The 21,356-nt window shown below is 44.9% G+C and overlaps 1 long non-coding RNA gene across 2 annotated transcripts in view; it reads left to right on the forward strand.

Annotated features, from left to right (window-relative positions):
• Nucleotides 1–21,356, forward strand: part of LOC108531184 (uncharacterized) — an 81,921-nt gene that overhangs the window by 1,823 nt on the left and 58,742 nt on the right. For both annotated transcript variants that reach the window (XR_001886087.1, XR_001886086.1), the window contains exon 2: nucleotides 3,933–4,139. This is a non-coding gene — a long non-coding RNA (uncharacterized LOC108531184). The remainder of the gene's footprint in view (nucleotides 1–3,932; nucleotides 4,140–21,356) is intronic.

Consider the following 21,356-nt stretch of genomic DNA (forward strand, 5'->3'; position numbering starts at 1 on the left):
GCGGGGGCGGGGCCGAGCCGCGGCGTGGCGGCGTTGCCGGGCGACGGAGCGGCCGCGGGGGAGACCTGGAATGCCCCGCGCTCAGCGACCTTGCGTGAGCCCCGGAGTCTGATGCTTCGCTGGAGACGCGTGTCTCGATGTCAGTCCACAGTCCGCTGGCAGCCACTCTCACTTGGTTAGGGAATAAGGCACCTGCGCTATCACCTACTAATGCCTTAATGCTCTGCTTTTGAAAATACTTGAATTATGGTGGGATGGAAGACATGAATAGTACTCCTACTTAACAGTTTTATTTTGTTTTGTTTTGTTTGTTTTTTTGAGACAGAGTCTTACTCTGTCGCCCAGGTGGGAGGGCAGTGGCGGATCTAAGCTCACTGCAACCTCCGCCTCCCAGGTTCAAGCGATTCTCCTGCCTCAGCCTCCCGCGTAGCTGAGATTACAGGCGCCTGCCATTACACAAGCCTGATTTTTGTATTTTTAATACAGGCAGGGTTTCACCATAATGGTCAGGCTGGTCTCAAACTCCTGACCTCAGGTAATCTGCCCGCCTCGGCCTCCCTAGGTGCCGGGTGACCCACTGCGCCTGACCAACAAAGTTTTTTAAAAAATATATTCTGTTTACTCGTTTGTAAGGTAGCATCTACTGACAGGAGTTCCTTAATATCATTTAAAAAGTAAAATACAGAACCAGGTTTGGATCCACGGAACGAATTGTTCCTCAGCCTTTTAAACATACTAACCAAAAACATTTGCAAAAGAAAATATATAAAGCAGGTGGCAGTACTAAATATTTGGCACAGTACTAAAAATGCAGACAGTTCTACTGTTGGATCTTAACATGCTTTAGAAAGATGCGACTTTCACAAAGGACCGGAGAGAATCAGCCTCATTTTATTTCTTTTTTTTTTTTTTTGTATTTTTAGTAGAGACGGGGTTTCACCGTGTTAGCCAGGATGGTCTCGATCTCCTGACCTCGTGATCCGCCCGTCTCGGCCTCCCAAAGTGCTGGGATTACAGGCTTGAGCCACCGCGCCCGGCCTCAGCCTCATTTTATTTCTATGAATATTTTCTTACATGGAGATGTGCCAGGTCAGTTTGTCTTACTAGGTCAAAGATTACTTGTTTTAGCCATATACTCCAGAAAAAAAAAAATGGCAAGGGGTTTGAATGATCTTTTTTAGGGCAGTTTTTTTTGTAGCTACAGTAGTACTTCTATTTTACAAATTATTTGTTTACTCAGATATTCATTCATCAAACATTTATTGAGGCTCTCCTATGTGCTGTGTGCAGTGCTAGACTTGAGAGCAGAGAGGTAAGTGGTGAGAGGGACATACGAAACTGAATTAGAAAAACTTCACCGTTTAGGGAGCCGAGAGTGCTGGGAAGCAGCTGCAAAGGTAACATTCTCATTGTGAGGCGCCATTAGAACAGCCCGTGCTACTGGCCAGGGGAGGTTCACTGACCGCAGCTGAGCTTGGAGCTGCATCGGCGTTGTGGGTTTCGCTCTTTCAAGGCAGGCATTATTGGGCGCATTTAAAACAGGAGGAGTCCGGCACTCAGAGAAGTGCAGTGGTGAGCCTCATGTCACAGCCAGGCAGGCCCAAGATCCAAAAGCCCCTGCTATGACATATATTTTGGAACTTTCGCCCTTTGATCATTAAATCCTCACTACCGGCCGGGCGCGGTGGCTCAAGCCTATAATCCCAGCACTTTGGGAGGCCGAGACGGGCGGATCACGAGGTCGGGAGATCGAGACCATCCTGGCTAACACGGTGAAACCCCGTCTCTACTAAAAAAATACAAAAAACTAGCCGGGCGAGGTGGCGGCGCCTGTAGTCCCAGCTACTCGGGAGGCTGAGGCAGGAGAATGGCGGGAACCCGGGAGGCGGAGCTTGCAGTGAGCTGAGATCTGGCCACTGCACTCCAGCCTGGGCCACAGAGCGAGACTCCGTCTCAAAAAAATAAAAATAGAAATAAATAAACAAATAAATAAATAAATCCTCACTACCTGAATGACCATATTTGGATCATTCATAATGGTAAGTGATTTTCTTAAAAACAACCATAATGCAATTTTCTTTTTGGTTGAGATGTTTCTAAAGTCACATATTTCTAAAATCAGATACCAATTGTATTCTGAAGATGTGTTTTTCCAACTGGAATGTTGTCATTGTCCATAATATTTTTTCCGGGGGTTCCTGGGAAGTAAAAGAGAAAATTTAAATTTGGTTATTCATCATTTTAAAACATTGAAAGATGTTTGTGTTTTAAAGTACTGTATTTAATAAATCATTATAGCATGAGATTTGTTTAAAGCAAAATACACTAGTTATCATTTAAGTTTTATTAACTTTTAAATGTTTTGTCAGATTTCTTAGTTTCCACTTGCAGCCACATTAGAGAGGTCATAGGAAAAATTTCTATCTGGAAAGTTGTCCTAGAAAGTTCAGGTATGGACTGGACTGGTCCTGCATGAAGACTTAGCTATGCATTTTCTACAGCAGCCTGGAAAACCTCTTTGAACTAATTTTATAAGTTATTTTGCTATTACAATTTTATTTTTTCAAATAGATTGCAGAATCCCTGAAGGCAAGGACCAGGTCTTTTGTGTCTTTAGAATTCTCTTCCTAATACCAAATACAACACTCTTCATAAATATTAACTGGCAGAAAAAAACAAAATAAACTTTACTGGACTGATGAAAACTAGAGTAGAAATAATACTTCTATAGATACTATTCTGAGTCACAAAAGTTTTGCTTATGTGCTGATTGCTTTTTTTTTTTTTTTTCATTAAACTATACTGTGAAATGCTAGGTAGTGCCTATTTCATAGGTAGAAAATCTTGAGTTGTGGTGATTAGCATATGAAGTGTTTTTCAATGCATTATCTTCATTGAGCCTTACAACAACCATTCAAGAATTCGCATCACCATTTTTTAAACATGTGAGAAAACAGAAGCTCAGAGAAGTTGGACAAGTCAGTCAGGGTCACCCAGAAAGGAAGAGGTGCATCTTCTGACCATTTCACATGGTTTTTATTCTGCCATTGCAAACTAGGTGCACGTGTGAACTTTGGGAGGCTGGGTCTCTCACCAGCTCTGGGGTGCTCGGTGCAAGATCCCTTCTCTCCCTCACATCCCCAAGGCTGCTCCTCTGTCTGGGAAGAATGTGAGAGAAACTCTTGTAAAAGACAAGGAAGCAGGTCGAGTGAAAGGAGGAGCTAGTGAGGGGCTTCCTGGAGCAAAATGAAGTGAGGGTGAGAAGGAAGAGTCAAGTGAAGTTGATCAAAAACGAGCCACTATTCAAAACGGGAGTGAGAGGATGGGGGAGTGTCTTCTTTTGGGCTGCTATCACAAAATACCACAGCCTGGGGGCTTAAGCAACAGACCTGATTGTCCCAGTGCTGGGGACTGGGAGTCTGAGATCAAGGAGTCTGCAGGGATGGTTTTTTCTGATGCCTTGCTCCTTGGCTTACAAACAACTGCCTACTGCCTTCTTACTGCGTCCTCACACGGTCAACCTCCTATATTGTCTGTGTCCTAATCCTTGCTTATAAGAACACCAGTCATACTGGATTAGAGCCCACCCATATGACCTCATTATACCTTAATTACTGCTATGAAGGCCCTGTCTCCAAATACAGTCCCATTCTGAGGTACTGGGGTCAGGACTTCATCCTGGGCACTTTGAGCCCAGAGCAGAGAATTACAAAGTTGACACTGATCTATGACTTTGAAAACAAGACCTGTTACCTGTTTCAATTACTTTGTTATTCTCGTTAGTATTTTCTCTTAGTGCAAATAAATGGTTGAGCAAATAGTGGCCATTTATTTTTACGTTAGTATATTCTGCTGGTTGTTTTTAAAAAAATCCAGAACTGAATTCTAAATTTAGCTTGCTTCATAATTTATTTTCACTCTCATCTCTGCAGGGCTAGCTTCAAACGTTTCCAAGCTCTGACAAGGGAAGATGAACCCTAGTTCCAGCTAGGGGTGACCTGTCTATCTGCATTTTTTGAGCTGCGGAGTGATTGGAGTCATATTCGCTGCCTGTGCAGCACAACAGGCCTGATGAAAATGAAATGGTAACACTGTGCAGACCGTGAAGCGTAGGCCTCAGAGACATCCTGGCCATGAAGGTAAGCTGGGCAGCCTTCTGCCTGCATGGCATTATCCATGCTTATTTCTAACAAGATACCTGTGGCAGAGTATTTCAGACTGTGAAGGGCAGCCAGTAGAATTTGAAGGTTTGCACTGAGGCATTGAGCAACTAACAAGGGTGTAATTGGAATGTGTGGCAAAAACTCCAATTGTTACAATATGTGGTCATAAAATAACAGGGTCTCGAGGGAAGCCTGCAGGTCTTGTGGTCAGTGCCTTGCCCTTGGCTGGACTACATAGTGTCTGCTTTGTAAAGGTAGAAATCAATACTGTGTTTCAAGTCACCAAAGAAGAAGGTTGCGGAGTCTTCTGCCACAGAAGTTCCGGGACTCACGAGTCATCAGAGTCTCAAAGTACTTGCGTTTGTCTCCTTAACTTACTTCATTACTTTATATTCTGCCTTCAAAGGGAGGGAGAGTAGTCTTCTATGTTATCCATTTAATGTCTTGTCATTTGCTGAAAGAATTTTAAAAGGTTGCTTCTTGGCCCTTCTCTGTAAGTTGAATAGAAACCGTGTGCATTGTTCTAGAAATCTGTTTCTGTCATAGCCCCGCGGCACCTGCCCTTCCCACCGTGAGTGGTGGAGTTGTGGTCTGTGTCCTCCTTGCATTTCCCCCAGTCGTTCCTCTTTGCTTCTAAGTGTGAGGCCCCGGATGAAATTCTGCAGTATCCCTGCTGAAGAACAGGGTTCCAGCACACCTGGTGGAGCTTTTCCAAGGAACACGAAAGTGTTCGGAATGTACTGCTTGGACAAGATCCAGCAGCTTTCCCTGACAGGCGCTTTCAGAAACAGATTCTTGTGTGGAAGAGTCACGGTTATCCCAGCCAAAAAAGGCTGCCTATTTCTGAGACCTGTGCATACTTAATTAGAACAGGGATTGGTGCCGGCACTTGGAGTTTGAAAAGTCAGCTTTGAACGTGAGTGCAAGTCCCTGCAAGGTAGAATGGTCTGTTTCTCCTTATTTGAGCCAGACATCTGTGTAACTGGCTGGCTGTGCAAATCATCTGGCACAGATTCAGGAGGTGAGCTGGTCTCTTCAGTTGTTGCTTTTATAGCAGCTTTTAATCAAAATGCTCGCCTCGGATGCACTCTCCTCAAATTAAGGAACAGAACAACCAAACACAAATGTGTGAAGAGTGAGGGAAGACAATTGTTGTGGTGGTTGATGACTTCCTCAGGCGTGGGCATAGTGAAATGCCCTTTCTTCCCCTCTGCTACCGAAGATGGTAATGACGGTGAGTGGCTTGGAAGTTCAAACCACTCAACAAGTATTGACCAGTCACAGCCTGTATACTCAGTGCTGACGGGGGCACGAGATGTGTCACGACCTTTCTTCCTGAGTAGTTTATGATCCGGCTGAGGGTGAGCGGCCGTGCACACAGGGAATCATGGGAAAGGTTGTGTCATGGTGTGGCCACCCCAGGAATGCCTGTCGTGGGGCCTCAGTGGCCAGAGGCCCAGATCCTCCCCTGCTGTGGCATCTTTCCTCATACCTGTCTCCTGCGTGTTCGCATCACCCAACCCCAATCCAGGCTCTGTCCCATTTTTCAGCAGAGGGTCTTCCTCCAGTCCAGTGAGGGCAGCTCACGAAATTCTAGCTCTGGATGTGTCTACACCGGGGTGAGTCTGGCTGTGGGGTTTCAAGCCTTATCTTCCTGGAGGAATTTCATCAGGGTCTGAGGAAATAAAAGAGGGACTGGGCTGAAGAAGAGGAAGAGAGGGCTGTTCTTTCTTCATTATTGATGGTAGTCATAAATCATTGGAAAGTCTTAAAAGACTGCCTGAGTGTTCATTTCCAGGACAGAAGGATACGGAGGCAACCTAAGAATGTAAGACTGTGTTGAGGGCAACAGCAGGGCAGAGGAGAAAAATGCTGGTCACAACCCTAGATGGTGACTGAAGAGAGGACAACAGCCAGCGGTTCATACGCTGAGACGGATGGGAGAAGAGACACACAGGGACGAGGAAGCCAGCCTGGGGACCGAGTGTCCCCTGGATTAGCCGCAAGTGCCCTTCTCCTCACCCGTGGACCTCAGCTCCCCCCTTCATGATATCAGCAGTGATTTGGAGCTGGAGGAGTCACTGGGGAGAAGGGAGTGAAGCCGTCGCTTATCCCATCCTTCCTGGCATTTCAAGTTGGAATAATAAATGCAGGTTTGGGGGGTTAGGTTTGCAGGTGTGTTTAGCATACCATGGTATTTCGGCTGGCCCAGGTACCTAGTCATCATGTAACCTCTTTCTAAGGAAACTATATGCCAAATTCCAAACAAGCAAAATGTTATTTTTGTTGCGCAAAGTCTTTGCGCCGTGAAAACTGGGGCATCTAAGAATTTTATTTAGATAACAAGACACAGATCAGAATGGGCCAGAGGAGCATCGGGGGACCTGGGTGCAAGTCTTGCATAAATGGTCATAGAGCCAGATTCCCAAAGATGTACATGTGTTATCTGCAGGAAGAAGGTTTTGATTAGTTTTTAAGGTCCCTTCTGCTCCTTCTAGAAACCAGCCTAAAATGGAACGTGTCTTCTCTAAGAATCCCAAATGCTTCTCAAGTATCAACCCCTTGGCCTTTTGTCCATGAGTCCCCTAGTGTCTCTAGGAAGCTGCAAGGATGATGGTATCTCCCCGTTTTTATACACAAGGTTGGGAAAGTCTATCTGGGAAAATGTTTCGAGATGTGGATTTCTCAGCTTTATCCTTTTGGTTTGCTCCTTCGTGAAACAGCGTTGTCTTCAGCTGCTCGTGGCTTTGACGTCTTAGCTGTAAGATCTTAGCCTTGAGAGAGAGCATCGGGGCCATACAGCAGTCATTTGGCCACAGGAATTTCGGTCACTTCAGGCTGTTATTGCTGTTGTATTCCATCTCAGACGCAGATGCCTGTCGTTTCCTCAGATTGGAAACATCACGGGATCTCGTTGTGCAGGGAGTTCAGCATATTTAGAGTGAAGCACAGTCACCTATCCTTTTACATTGTGGGAAATCTTGACAAGTTTCAAATCTTGGTATTTTGGAGGTGAATGGATATCTGTGTGTGTGTGTGTGTGTGTGTGTGTATGTGTGTGTGTGTGTGTGTGTTTTACTACTCCACCTGGGGCAGGCCTACCCCATAGGCAGTGTGCCTAGAATAGCCTGGACTGATACTTTAAATGAACTAGAGGATTGAAACCTACACTGAACCTGTTAGTAAAATGAGACATTCATTTATAATGAAAGCAGATCTCTTAGTTTATTGGATAGGTAATCTTGGGGTCTTATTTAGCAGGTTTTCTTTCAGTGGTTGTGTCTCTATTTAGATAGCTAATGTGGTATTTCAGAAAATATTTTCATGGCTGTTAGAATATGTCTATGACCTGGAAATGAGGAGCCACACTATTTATAAAATACTTACATTTTCAGTGGATAAAAGATAGCTTGAATAATGTAAAAATCAATAGTTCCCCTGATAGTGGAGTTATATTCTTTGCAGAAAAGTTCAAGCACTTCTAAGGTTAAATATTATGTTCATTACTCTTAGCTCTGGGAATCTGCCAAAATTATTTTTGCAACTTTGTTTATATTTAGCCAATATAGGCAGTCAGCCACTGAATTAAGCATTTTTTTTTCCTCCAAAAGACCTGATTTTACCAGTAAGAATTTGGTTATGCAATTATATGTTGACTAATTAGAAGGTAAAAGCCCCGGATTGGAAAAGTTTGGTGTTTTATTTACCATTTTGAAATGTGCAGTTCAGCAGCATTCAGCACATTCACATTGTTGTGCAACCTTCACCTCCATCCATCTGCAGAACTCTTTCTATCTCACACAATTGGAATTCCGCACTCCCCTCTCCAGCCCCTGGCAACCACCATCCTACTTTCTGTCTCTATGAATTTGACTACTCTAGGTACCACTTATAAGCGGATTCTACAGTATTTGTCCTTTAGCATCTGGCTTATTTCACATAATGTAACGTTCTTAAGGCCCGTGTATGTTGTGGCATATGTCAGAATTTTGTTTCTTTTTTTTTTTTGAGACAGAGTCTCACTCTGTCACCCAGGCTGGAATGCAGTGGCACGGTCTCAGTTCACTGCAACCTCTGTCTCCTGGGTTCAAGCAATTCTCCTGCCTCAGCCTCCTGAGTTGCTGGGATTACAGGCAGCTACCAGCATGCCTGGCTAATTTTTGTATTTTTTAGTAGAGATGGGCTTTCACTGTGTTGGCCAGGCTGGTCTTGAACTCCTGACCCCTCAGGTGATCCGCCCGCCTTGGCCTTCCAAAGTGCTGGGATTACAGGCCTGAGCCACTGCGCCCAGCCAGTTTTGTTCCTTTTTAAGGCTGAGTAATATTCCATAATGTATACAGACCACATTTCGTTTATTCATTCACCTGCTGATGGAAATTTGTTTTCACTGTTTTAAATCTTTTCAATGGTATTTTGGCTGCATGGTATTCTGTTCTATGGTTATAACATATTACATAAACCAGATCTCTATGGATAGGCGTTCGGTTTTTTCCATGCTTCTGTGAATAACTGTGAATTTAAACCATTTCACACACGTGCAAGCATGTCAGTCAGTCAGAACTATTGATATTGATTTGCTGAGAAGAATGTTTTGGGCATATTAAATTTTGGGATGTTGATGAATTTCCTTCTATGGAGATTGTACCAATTTATGTCTCCTTTATAAAGAGTCTGTTGCCCAAGCCCTCACCAACGCAGCATGTAACAGACTCCTTCATCTTTGCTCATCTCGTGGTGGAAAATGATGTCTCAGTATAGTTTTAGTTTACATTTCTCCTGTTTTGCGTGATCTCTGAATGTTTCAGGGCCATTGTGTTTCTTTTACTGCAACTATCTGTTCATTTCCTTTGTCCGTTTCTCAGTTGGGCTGTTGGGTTTTTCTCCTCCCTCTTCTCTATATTGGCTGTTGTTGAAAAATATCCTTTTGTTTGGCATCCCTAGTGTGCAGCCTGTGGGAGTCTTTGGAGCTCTCCTATGAAACAGGAGCTTTGTCTGAGAATTTGTAAAACCTGCTTTTCAACATCATTGATCAAATACTGGCTTGGTGACAGTAGGTTTTATTAAGGGGAGAGTCCAGTGCGGTAGGAGGCCTTACTGAAATGGTTCATATGCTGAAGAAAGAATATCTTTGTGAGAAAGTTATAAAAATTTCTAGTCTCACAATGTGTTTTAATGTTAAGTTTTACTCAGCCGGGCGCGGTGGCTCACGCCTGTGATCCCAGCACTTTGGGAGCCCGAGGCAGGTGGATCATGAGGTCAGGATTTCAAGACCAGCCTAACCAACATGGTGAAACCCCGTCTCTACTAAAAATACAAAAAGTAGCCAGAAGAAGTAGTGTGCGCCTGTAGTCGCAGCTACTCAGGAGGCTGAGGCAGGAGAAACGCTTGAACCCGCGAGGCAGAGCTTGCAGTGAGCCGAGATCGTGCCCCTGCACTCCAGCCTGGGAGACAGAGCGAGACTCCGTCTCAAAAAAAAAAAAAAAAAAAAAAAGAAAAAAAAAAATCCACAGTCTAAGTTGCCACATAAGGAGCAATGAACCTGCTGCAGCGAAAGGTCATGGACAGAGTGTCCCAAGGCTAGGCCCACTGTGGCAGCTGGGGTTCCTAAGCCTGGCACTTTGCAACTGCAGAATCACAACTGCTGCCTCAGAGTATCACTGATCAGCCCAGTTACATTTGTAGTCCAAGGCAGTGGCTTCCAACTGTTTCTTTCCCATAGACCAGACATTTTAATTAATGGTTTTAGTTGATCTGCCATTAACTAGTGTGTGACTATAGGAAGTGATATTAAAGTACTGTTCTTCCTAGCAATGCGTTACCCACATCATCAAACATATTTCCCTTGTCTACACATTTACGGCAATAAGGCTTCTCTGCAAATAAGTGAAAGCATGCACCTCTCAGAAGAGTAATGTTGTTTCACAGATGTCACATGCTTCATGCCAGTTCCTGCCAAGGACGTTCCCGGCCCAGGACCTGATACCACGTACATGTGGCCTGTCCATGCCCCAGCCCTTCCCACAGACCCCTGCATGACATTGTTGGACCACGGATTCAAACCCACAGGCTAGGATAAGTGAGAATTTACCTAGGAAAGCCCATCCTTTGGCTAGAGGGAGAGGAAGCATCCAGGCTTGCTTTTGAAGGGGATCTCTAGGTACTTCCCCATAAAACTCCCCATCCAGCTGTAAACCACCCCTGCTCGCAGCAGGCAGTATTTATGCAGCCTAAGGGTGAGGTCATTGCATATTCCAACAACAGATTTGTCTGGGAAATTAAATTTGCTTATGTTCAAGGCATGTGTGCGGGTACAGCCAGCTAGGGTGAGCGATGGTTCCCTGAAATCTGGGAAGTGGTGGGTTTTTTGTTTTTTGGGTTTTTTTTTGACAAGTAACGAGTTACAATGAAATGTCCTTCTGAATTATGAAGTGACTGCCACACGTTGGCGTCAGAGCCTGTTCTTGCCAGTGACGGGTATTCTTGTCATTCTTACAATTTTGGGGTAAATGAAATTACACTCCCGCCTTCTAAATTCCAACTCAGAAAAATTTTCTAAAGGAAACACTACTGTGAAAGGATTAGGGACTTAGACTGCTCCCTAAAAGCACCTTTGACCAAACCTGTGGCAAAACTGTAATTTAAAAGATGGTATGTAGGCTCGTGCTGATTGGTAAGAATTTGAAACATATCTAATGTAGAGTGAATGGAGCTTCAGTTCTCTAATGGAGCTTCAGCTATTGTATAGAGGGAGGAGTGAGACAATCTTGCCATGGCTTCAGAGGGCAGACTTAGGGTGAAAGCTGGAGGATGAGGTATCATCCTTAACAAGGGCAGAACTTTCTATTAGAAGCAGAGGTGTTGGGGAGGAGGTTCGTGTGTGGGACTGGCCGGTGTGACCGCAGGTGCCCTTCAGGCCCTGGCTGCTAAGATCCTCTAAGTGCTGGGTAGGTCCCGCTAATTATCCGCAACTGGTAGCCTGTCTTTAATGACCACACGTGGGAAATGTTGAAGTTTTCTGTTCATCATTGAATAATGAAGGTGAGAAAAGAATAAAATGAGCATAGAGTGCTGTTTTTTAACCTCTGCAATATTGGAGTCTGTGCAGAGGAATAAAGAGCACTCATTTTTGGAAACAGAAGAGTAGAATTCTAATGGTCAATAGGCAATAGATTCTTTCTCCCTTGCAGTCATAAAGAAAATGGCTTGCAAGCAAGCCCTACATTTTAGGCCAAAAGGCAGATTAAAACTTAAAAGCACATCAGTGCACTGTTACAAAGCGTTTGCTTTAGACAGGTGAATTGGTTAAGCTCAGCGTTCTGAACTAGTGGTGATTTTTGCCTCCCGGGGACATCCCAGTGTCTGGAGATGGTTTTGAGTGTCGTGATTGTGTGTGTGATGCTGCTGCTGGTGTCTAGTGGGTAGAGGCCAGGGATGCAGCTAAACATCTCACCATACACAGGACAGCCCCCAAACACGATGTCCAAAAATGTCAGTAGTGCCAAGGTTTGGGAACCCTGGCATCCTTAAGAGCCCAAAGATACATACCAATCTCATTTGCTTTTGTAACACTACAAAAAATTGCATATTCAAATTATTTATCATACGTAGCTGATCTTCTGATTTTATCCCTAGAAAGAAAAAGGTGTGATCTTTGAACACATGTAAATCAAAGATTATTTTGTTTTCCCTGTTTGGTTTAATCAAATCCAAGTGATGACTCCCATTTAACTGGATTTGACATTAACATCAGTATCACTGGGCCTTGATTTTTGAACTTGTTATTATTTCTGACTTATTTTTAGATAACTGATTATGCTGATAACTTAAAATGAATCCAGCCCAGATGGGAAGGAAATAACAGAGGTCAGCTCTGGCAGGGGCCCTAATTGGCAGCCGTTTTCAGCTCAAAACGGACGGAATCTCCAAATCGACTGAGTTTTTCCCTTTGAGATAAAAATGTGAGGTCATGGAATTTCATCTGTATCTGATATGCATTTTCATATCTCTACTCAATCTAATTTTGTGATCTGGAAAGCTTTGACTCTTCTTACCAAAATCTCCTGAAAAAATTACAAAGGCAGAGAAATAGAGGGGGTTGTGTTAATTCATGTATTTATTTGCAAATGAGAGCAAAAGCTCTAACTCTGAAAAAAGTGTAGAGACTGGTGAGAAGGGCATAAAAATTCAGATAAGCCTTGTTTCCTGCAAACTGGGGAAGGGTGAGGCTGCCTTGAACTGCATGGAGGAAGTGGTCGTTTTTTATTCTGAGTACTGATTGGACCCTGATAGCATGTGCTTTGTCTCTGCCTGAGCTTCCTGTTTCAGGAAAGGCTTGAAGAGCTACAGAGACAACTGAGCAGATAGATATGGGACCTGTGAGACCTCAGAACTCAGGTTGCTCATTCCAGAAGAGAACAGACCCTAACCGTGTGTTGGAGTCTCTGAGGGAATGAAGGGTTTTGGGTAGGTTACGGATTAGTTTTCTCGTGCTGCTGTAACAAGTTACCATGAACCTAATGGGATTATTATCTCATATTTCGGGGGTCAGGAGTCCAAAGTGGGCTTCACTGGGCTGACTCAAGGATTGCTTTCCTTCTGAGGCCATGAGGGAGAGTCCACTGCCTTGCCTTTCCACCTTCTAGAGTTTTAACACTAGTGTTTGCAAGTGAGAACAAAAGATCTAACTCTTTGAAAAGTGTAGAGAATGGTGAGAAGGGCATAAAAATTCAGATAAGCCAGATAAGAAAGGCTTTCAGCAAATTCAATTTCTCAGAGTTCAATTGGGCAAAAAACGATTTGCAAATCAGACAGCCTCCAGAACCAGAAGAAGTTCAGAGTGACTAAACTGGGGCTGTCACATGGTCAGATAATATTTATGGACAGAGGAAAGAAAGCGACCTAAGAAAAAACAAAGTGACGTACAGAAACAGCTGGGTTGGTCATAGCTGGGCTCTTGCCTTATCTGAACAAGTTTAATGGTTGGCCGCCTGTGCTTGGCTGATTGGCTGAGATTTGGCCACTTGTTAAAAGAGTAGCTTATCGGATGTTTACACATCAGTGAGGTTACAGTTCACTCTGCAGAAGAAGCTATGCCCAAGAAGCCTTGAGGCCAGACTTAAAATATGTGAGGAGGCAGCTTTAGGCCAAACATAATTTAACAAGAGGCTGCCAGCGTTCCTTGGCTTGTGGCCCCTCCTCCATCTCCAGAGCCATCAGTCGCCTCCCTCTGACCTCTGCTTGTATGGTCAGTCTCTTTCTCAGGCTCCCCTCTTCCTTATAAGGATCCTTGTGCTGACAGTTGCCCTCTCAGATCGTCTTGTAGGCAGGGGCTGCTTGTCCCAACTTGTAAGTCCTGCTTGTAAGCAGGAGAGTGTGACTCAAAGAGCCCGTTGCCGTTCGCAGTGCCTTATTCCTCTTAAGAACAGCGAGTAATGGAATAACGAGTATTCATCCTGGGCTTCTAACCACTCTTGTAAGGATCAGTCATGATTGATAGAAATACCTGGGCTCTTGAGAATGATGGCTTTTCTGTTTAAACAACCATCAGTTTCAACTAAAAATACTGTGAGCAATATTTTTATATTTTCTTTATTTGTTAAGGTATAATGGGCATAGAACGCACATATCGAAAGTGTACACTGTGGTACATCTGTGTATACCCACCACAATCAAAACCATGTCCGTATTTATCACCACCAAAAGGAGAACACACATGGCCCCTGTAATCCAACCCTCCCCGTACCCACATTCCCAGGCAAACACTGATGCTTCCTATCACTATAAGTGACTTGCATTTTCTAGAATTTTATACAAAAGAAATCATACACTATGAAATCTTTTTACTTCATTCAGCATAATTTGAGATTTATCCATGTCATTCCGTGTATCACTAGTTCATGGCTTTTCATTGCTTAGTGATTATATCGGTCCATTTTGCATTGCTATAGAGAAATACCTGAGACTGGGTAGTTTATAAAGAAGTTTATTTGGCTCATGCTTCTGCACGTTGTGCGTGAAGTGTCGGACCAGCATCTGCTTCTGTTGAGGCCTCAGGAAGCTTCTAATTATAGTGGAAGGTGAAGGGGGAGCAGGCGTGTCACATGGCAAGAGAGGGAACAAGGGAGTGAGGACGAGCTGCCAGCCTCTATAAGTAACCAGCTGTCTTCTGAACTAATAGAGGAGAGCTCACTCATTACCTGGAGAGGGCACCAAGCCACTCATGAAGGATCCACCCCCCATGAGCCAAACACCTCCCACTAGGCCCCACCTCCACCACTGGGGATCATATTTCAACATGAGTCTTGGAGGGGGCAAACTATATTGGCAGTATTCCATTGTGCATCCAGCCACTTGGGAATGAACACTGGCTTGTTTCTGGTTGTGGGCTATGATGAGTAAAGCTGCTACAGGAATTCAGTTTCAGGTCTGTGTGTGGACAAATGTCCTCTCTTCTCCTGGGGTAGTATCTATGTACAAATGGTCATGTGGTACATATGTTTAACTTTTCTAGAAACTACCAAACTGTTTTCCAAAGTCTTTGCACCTTTCCACTTGCCCACCAGCAGGGAATGTTCCCACCTTAGAATGTTCCAGTTACTTTACATTCTCAGCAGCACTTAGAATCATCAGTTTAAAACATTTTAGCCATTCTAAAGGTATGTAGTGGTGTCTTGGATTAGTTTTAATTTGCGTTTTCTTAATGACTAACGACATTGAGCTTTTTTCTTCTTCTTATTTTCCATCTTTGTCTTCTTTCATGAAACGTCTATCCAAATCTTTTGTCCATTTTTGTCAGGTTGTTTTCATATTATTGCATTTGAGAGTGTTTTATAAACATGTTCTGGATAAAAGATCTTTATCAGATACATGATTTACAAACGTTTTCTCCCTGACTGTGGCTTATTGTTTGATTTTCTTAACAGTGTCTTTTGAAAAAGAGAAGTTTTAATTTTGATGAAATCCAATTTGTCAGTTGTTTTCTTCTATGGATCGTAATTTTTTGTTGTATTTATGAAATCTTTTCCTAATCCAGGGTTACAATGTTTTTCTTCTATGTGTTCTTACAGAAGTTTTATATACCTAGGTTTTACATTTAGATCTACGGTCCAATTTCAGTTAATTTTCCTATGTGGCCTGAGATATGGATTCAGGTTCATTTTTTTTGCACATGAACATCCATCTGTTCCAGCATCTTTTGGTGAAAAAATGATACTTTTCCATTGAATTATCTTTGCATTTTATTAAAAATCAGTTGGCTTTGCGTTGGTGTTCTGTGATCAATTTTCCATCTTTTCACTAACATTGACTTTTTTTTTTTTTTTTTTGAGATGGAGTGTTGCTCTGTCACGCAGGCTGGAGTTAAGTGGCAGAGTCTCGGCTCACTGCAACCTCTGCCTCCATGTTCAAGCAATTCTTAAGCCTCAGCCTCCCAAGTAGCTGGGATTACAGACATATGCCACCATGTCAGGCTAACTTTTTGTATTGTTAGTAGAGATGGGGTTTTGCCACGTTGGCCAGGCTAGTCTTGAACTCCTGGCTTCAAGTGATCCACCTACCTCGACCTCCCAAAGTGCTGGGATTACAGGCATGAGCCACTGCACACGGCCTAATGTTGGTTATCTTGATAACTGGTTTTATAAGTCTCAAAGTCAGGTGCTGCAGGTCCTCCATTTTTTTTCAAGGCTGTTTTGGTCATTCTACTCACTTTTCATTTCCATGTGTTTCAGAAACAGATCCTCATTTTCTACCAAAAAAAAAAAAAAAAAAAAACCTGTTTGGATATTGATTGGCATTGTGTAGAATATTTAGATCAATTTGATGAGATTTGGCATATTAACAATATTAAATCTTCCAACCCATCACACAGTCTATCTCTCATTTTATTTTGCCTGAACAGCAGGTGGTTGTTTTAGTTGTACAGACCTTGACCTTGTGGGACTCCCAACTCCATCTCGAGTCAGGGAGCTCTCCAGGCTCAGGCTGGATTCTTCCTGCCGGAGCTGCAGCCTATAAACCCCTTCCAGGCAATAACTGGGGAAGCCAAACCTTCAGTCTATTTGTTTCTACCTCTCAGGGATTACGCTCAAGTATGGCCTGGCATCTAATGTTTGAAAACCGGTGTTTCTTATATTTAGGTTGCTTTTATTGTCAGTGAGAGAGTAAATCTGGTTCCTGTTACTCCATTTTTTTAAGAACCAGAAATCTTCTTTTTCACTCTTTATAGCAGACTTCTCTCATGGAGATACTTACGCAGAGCAGCTGTTATTGTTCATATTCCTGGCCAAATGCCTGAATTGCAGCAAAGCTAATGGTTAATTTGCCAGGCCTGAAAGACAGGCAGTGTAGTAGAATATAGTCAAAAACGAGCTGGCCTATAAACATGAAAAATAGTGCTTGCCCTCATTAGTAATCACCAAAATGCATATTAAAACCACACAAAGGTGGCATTTCACACCGAGGACGGTGAGGTAAGAAACCTAGTGGGAGGGTTAGACATTGATCAAACGAGCACAAAATCAAATACAGAATTTCAGCTGTGGTGGTCTAGAAAGGAGAAGGACATTGTGCCCTGAAAGAGAACAACAGAGGGTTTGACCTGGCCTGGGGGCTGGGAAGCCTTCACTGAGGAAGTGTAGGTCTTGGGGCAGCTGAGGCATGAGGAAGAGTTTAACCAGGCTGATACAAAGATAGAAAAGGTTTCAAAGGGAGCAGCAGGTGACAAAGTCCAGTGATGGAGAGTATGGAAGGCGTGTGGAGCCCAGGGAAAGACAGTGCCGGGCGGTGAGGTGTCTAAGCCAGGCAGCTCTTGGTGGGGAGGAACCTTCCAGACACTGCGCAAGGAGTGACTTTCAGGGCAGATGCAGCCCTTGCCGTCCCCAAACCTGCCTTCTACGGGGAAGACAGGCCACAAACCAAGTGCACAGCAACAGCGTAAGATGTTTGCCAATGTGATCCCGGCTATGAAGTGGTGGGGAAGAGGTCCCAAGAAGGATTCTCAGGGAAGGGCAACAGGACATGCAGAAGCCCTGTGGGGGAAGAGGCTTGTGTTCAAGAAAGTGAATTCAGGAAAGCCTTGGGTTAGAGTGTGAATTCGGGAGAGCTCTGGGTCAGAGGCATGAATTCGGGAGAGCCCTGGGCTAGAGACGTGAATTCTGGAGAGCTCTGGGCCAGAGGTCTGAATTCAGGAGAGCCCTGGGTGAGAGGCATGAATTCGGGAGAGCCCTGGGCTAGAGACGTGAATTCTGGAGAGCTCTGGGCCAGAGGTCTGAATTCAGGAGAGCCCTGGGTGAGAGGTATGAATTCGGGAGAGCCCTGGATGAGAAATGTAAATTTGGAAGAGCCTTGGGTGAGGTGTGAATTTGCAAGATTCCCCGGGTCAGAGGTGAATTTGGGACTGGACAGTGTTTATTTCCTAGGCTGCTGTAACTTAGCACTACTGGTTTTCAGCCTCCGCCTGCTCTGAGTTCTTGGCTGCTGCGCTCTGTTTGCCCCTTGTCCACTCCCCTCGCCCCCTGTCCTCCTTGGCTACTATTATTATGATCTGACATAGCTCTTCCAGGCTGGCCAAGTGGCCTCTTCTACTCTCACCACCTACTCTCTCCAGGTAATGTCACCCAGGCTCATAGCCACATTACATTTTAAGGTTAGAGTAGAGCAGAAGTAGTCACATATACAAAAACATGGGGAAAGTAACAGTGTCACATTATTGAGGTGGAGGGTGAGCGGGTGAGTGGCGTGAGAGGAGGCGACGCCTCTGCACTAAGGGCAGGATGAGGGGGATAATGTGTCTCACGGGAAGGTTGCAGGAGCGGAGATGGAGGGAGTGTCTGTCTGGGAACACCTGCTTCTTCTGAGAAGGAGGGTGTGAGAGAGGTGAGGTCGGGGTGGGGCTCAGTGGGGCTGGAAGTTTGAGGAGAGTGGAGATTGCGTTAAGGAGTGGCCATGGAGAGGGGAGAATGAGCCTCCAGGGAAAGGCAGGAGGGTGGCCGGGCTGGCCACTGTGTCTGTTGGGGGCAGGAGGGTGGCCGGGCTGGCCACTGTGTCTGTTGGGGTCAATCCCATGAATGCTCCTGTGTCCTGATGGTGATGCTTTTCCCATCACAGACCCACCAGGGCACCACACTCTTCCCAGTGACTTGAGTGGGAAGCCGGAGGGGTGAGGAGTTTTGGATACTGGCAGGGATGTTCAGGGATGGCCGTGGATATGGAGGGAAATGAAGAAGGAGAACCTGATGGGTTGAAGAAGTAAAAAGAGTGAGCACTGGGTGGGGACTGGGAGGTGGGGGAGCAGCGGTGAGGGCTGAGCAAGCGATCTGTGGGGAGAGACTCTGGCACTGGCCCCAGAGATTCAGACAGTGATTTCAGATGAGGCCAGAGTGTGGCTGTGGGAAGGACGGTGAGATAAAGGGGACATGGGAGGTGAGGGGACTGGATGGCCACAGTGTCACTCACATAGACGTTGAAGTCACCCAGGGGGCGGGTGGGAGCAGAGGTGGACAGTGCACTGTGAACCACGTGTCAACATCTTACGTGGCCGTGAGGGAGTGACCAGAGGTCACTGTGCAGTGGCAAAGGTGGGGTCAGATGCGTGTTTGAGGCATGGTCTTCAAAAAAGCAGTGTCATACCTTTTGACCTCTGTCACATGAGGTCATTTACAAGAAGAGGTCTAAGATAATTGTCATGTATGTGTCCATCCACCTATTCAGTAGCTCACTCTAACGCTATACCCATGATTCAAAAAACCGTGTTGGTGAACGTATCGAATGACAGGCAGCTACCAGTCTCTATGTTGGGCTTGCAGGCAGGAGGTAGATGAAAAAGTGTGTCTTCTTTGGGTGTTCAGAGTCAGAAGCACTGACAAACGAATTCGAGTAGGAGGGAAATGTCACACCAGCTCTGCATTCCGTAGCGACGGGACAGAGTGACACACTGGGGGAGGAGCTGGGGGTGGCGGAGTCTGAAAGCACCTGGGCTTGAGGAAGCACAAGATTGGCCTCGGTGGCCTGAGGCGTGGTCGGAGGGGTGAGTGTGTTGGTCTTGGAGACTCCCCGTCCCTCCCAGTTGGACTGACTGGACTGCAGGAGCTTCACGAATTCACCAGTTCCTGGAGTCTCCTTGGAAGAGGGCTGCCGCAAGCCTCGTCCGGCTCCTTAAGGAGGGAAGAGCATCCTGTGCTCGTGTGACGTCCCCCCGCCCCGTCACCACAGGCACTGGCCGTACCCTCCGATGGAAAAGGGTTCCTACCCGCTGCATGTGACCTCCCCCCGCCCCGTCACCACAGGCACCGGCTGTACCCTCTGATGGAAACAGGTTTCCTACCCGCTGCTGCTCTGCAGTCCTTACTTGGCAGGCACGGACATAGGACGCATCCAGCCTGTCTTTCCCATACACAGTTACACACCGTGTTGTAAAATCAAACTCATTGGCTGTCCCAGGTGGGAACTGGGCCCTATTGGAACCTTCACTTCTGATGTCCTCAGAAGTGGCTCAATGAAATACTTTTCTGAATGTGGGGGGTGAACAGAGAAAATTACCATCATTTGTTCTTCCTCTGTCAATTCTCCCTGTGAACTCAGGCCAGGAATGTATGGGCAGACAGTTCTCTGTGGCTGTTGGTTCAGTCTTCCAAACTACAGCATTTGCCCTTTTATTCAAAATCCCATCTGTCTGGTTTTCGATGGTTCTGTCTGTAGCATTTTCCCCATGCTGGTTTATAAATGCAGGGGTGTGTGTGTCTGTGTGTGTGTGTGTGTGTGTCTCTGTGTGTGTCTGTGTGTGTGTGTGTGTGTCTGTGTGTGTGTGTGTCTCTGTGTGTGTCTGTGTGTCTCTGTGTGTCTGTGTGTGTGTGCGTGTGCGTGTGTGCGCGCGCGTGTGCGTGTGCGCGCGCGTGTGTGCGCGTGTGCGCGCGTGTGCGTGTGTGTGCGCGTGTGTGTGTGCGCGCGCGTGTGTGTGCATGTGCGTGTGTGTGCGTATGCGTGCGCGCGTGTGTGCGTGTGTGTGCGTGCGTGTGCGTGTGTGTGCGTGTGCGTGCGCGTGTGTGTGTGCGTGTGTGCGCGCGCGTGTGTGTGTGCGTGTGTGTGTGTGTGTGTGCGTGTGTGTGTGCGTGTGTTTGTGTGCGTGTGTGCGTGTGTGCGTGTGTGTGTGTGGATGCTTAGATGCACCTATAGAGAGGGGCGTGCCTAGGCCAGGTCACTCAGAGAACGTGTTGGATTAAGCCATTTTGATGTTTCAATTCTAGAAATCCTAAACGAAGCACAGCTTCTCTGACACCAGTAACAATTTCATGACTGAGCCGTGAGAGAACAGCAGGTTTACAAGAGAAAGTGGTAAAAAGATTGAGAATTCAAATAATGAATGCAGTGCACACAGGAAAGAGTACTGTGCATGTCTTCATGAGGAACTTGAATTAAGGCTTCTGTGCCACAAATCAAGTGATGCGTAATTTTTTCTTTGGAAGTACGTAGAGGCTTTAATGATAGCAACTTGCTCTTAAGAAAACCTAGGATTTTAAAAGAAACAGAACTAAGATTAGAATCTTCATCATGTATTCAGTTCTTTTCATATTATATTAGTGGTAACAAATACAGATTTAATTGGATATGATGCATTTCAAGCAAGTTTAGATTGAAGCAGAGTATTAGGACTGTACAAAGTCCATTTTTTAAACTAATGCAAAATATTTGCAAAAGTATTTGTCTTTACGTTATAGATCAGCTATTATCCATTATAGTAATGATTTTAAAATACTTTTTGTTCTATACTTGATTTAATTCACATATTTAATACAATATTAGAGACATGAAAACACAATATATGTCGGCAAATACAGAACCCATTAAACAAGAACAAATACAGCAGAAGTCCCTTCTCAGCCACGCACCCCCTCCTCCTGCAGCATTGTTTTGTACACTTGCTGCATACACATACACACAGAAACAGTACTTATTACGATTGTCTTTTAAATATAGAAGTTGACTCTTGTCTCCTTGCATAGTTCCTGGTGGGCAGTCCTGGGCTTTGGTCTGTCCTCAAGGTTGTTCAGGGACTTACGTTCCTCCCTAGGGTAGCAGATCTCTGTCTTTGGTGAGACGCAGCTTTAAAAAATCTCCAAAGCATCATGAATCGCTATTTTATAAATTACATAAAGAAAGATGAATCATTAGAAAGATGAATTTAAAAGCAGATACACAAAA

The sequence above is a fragment of the Rhinopithecus bieti genome, unplaced genomic scaffold (assembly GCF_001698545.2).
Source record: "Rhinopithecus bieti isolate Rb0 unplaced genomic scaffold, ASM169854v2 scaffold_8350, whole genome shotgun sequence".
Lineage (NCBI taxonomy): Eukaryota > Metazoa > Chordata > Mammalia > Primates > Cercopithecidae > Rhinopithecus > Rhinopithecus bieti.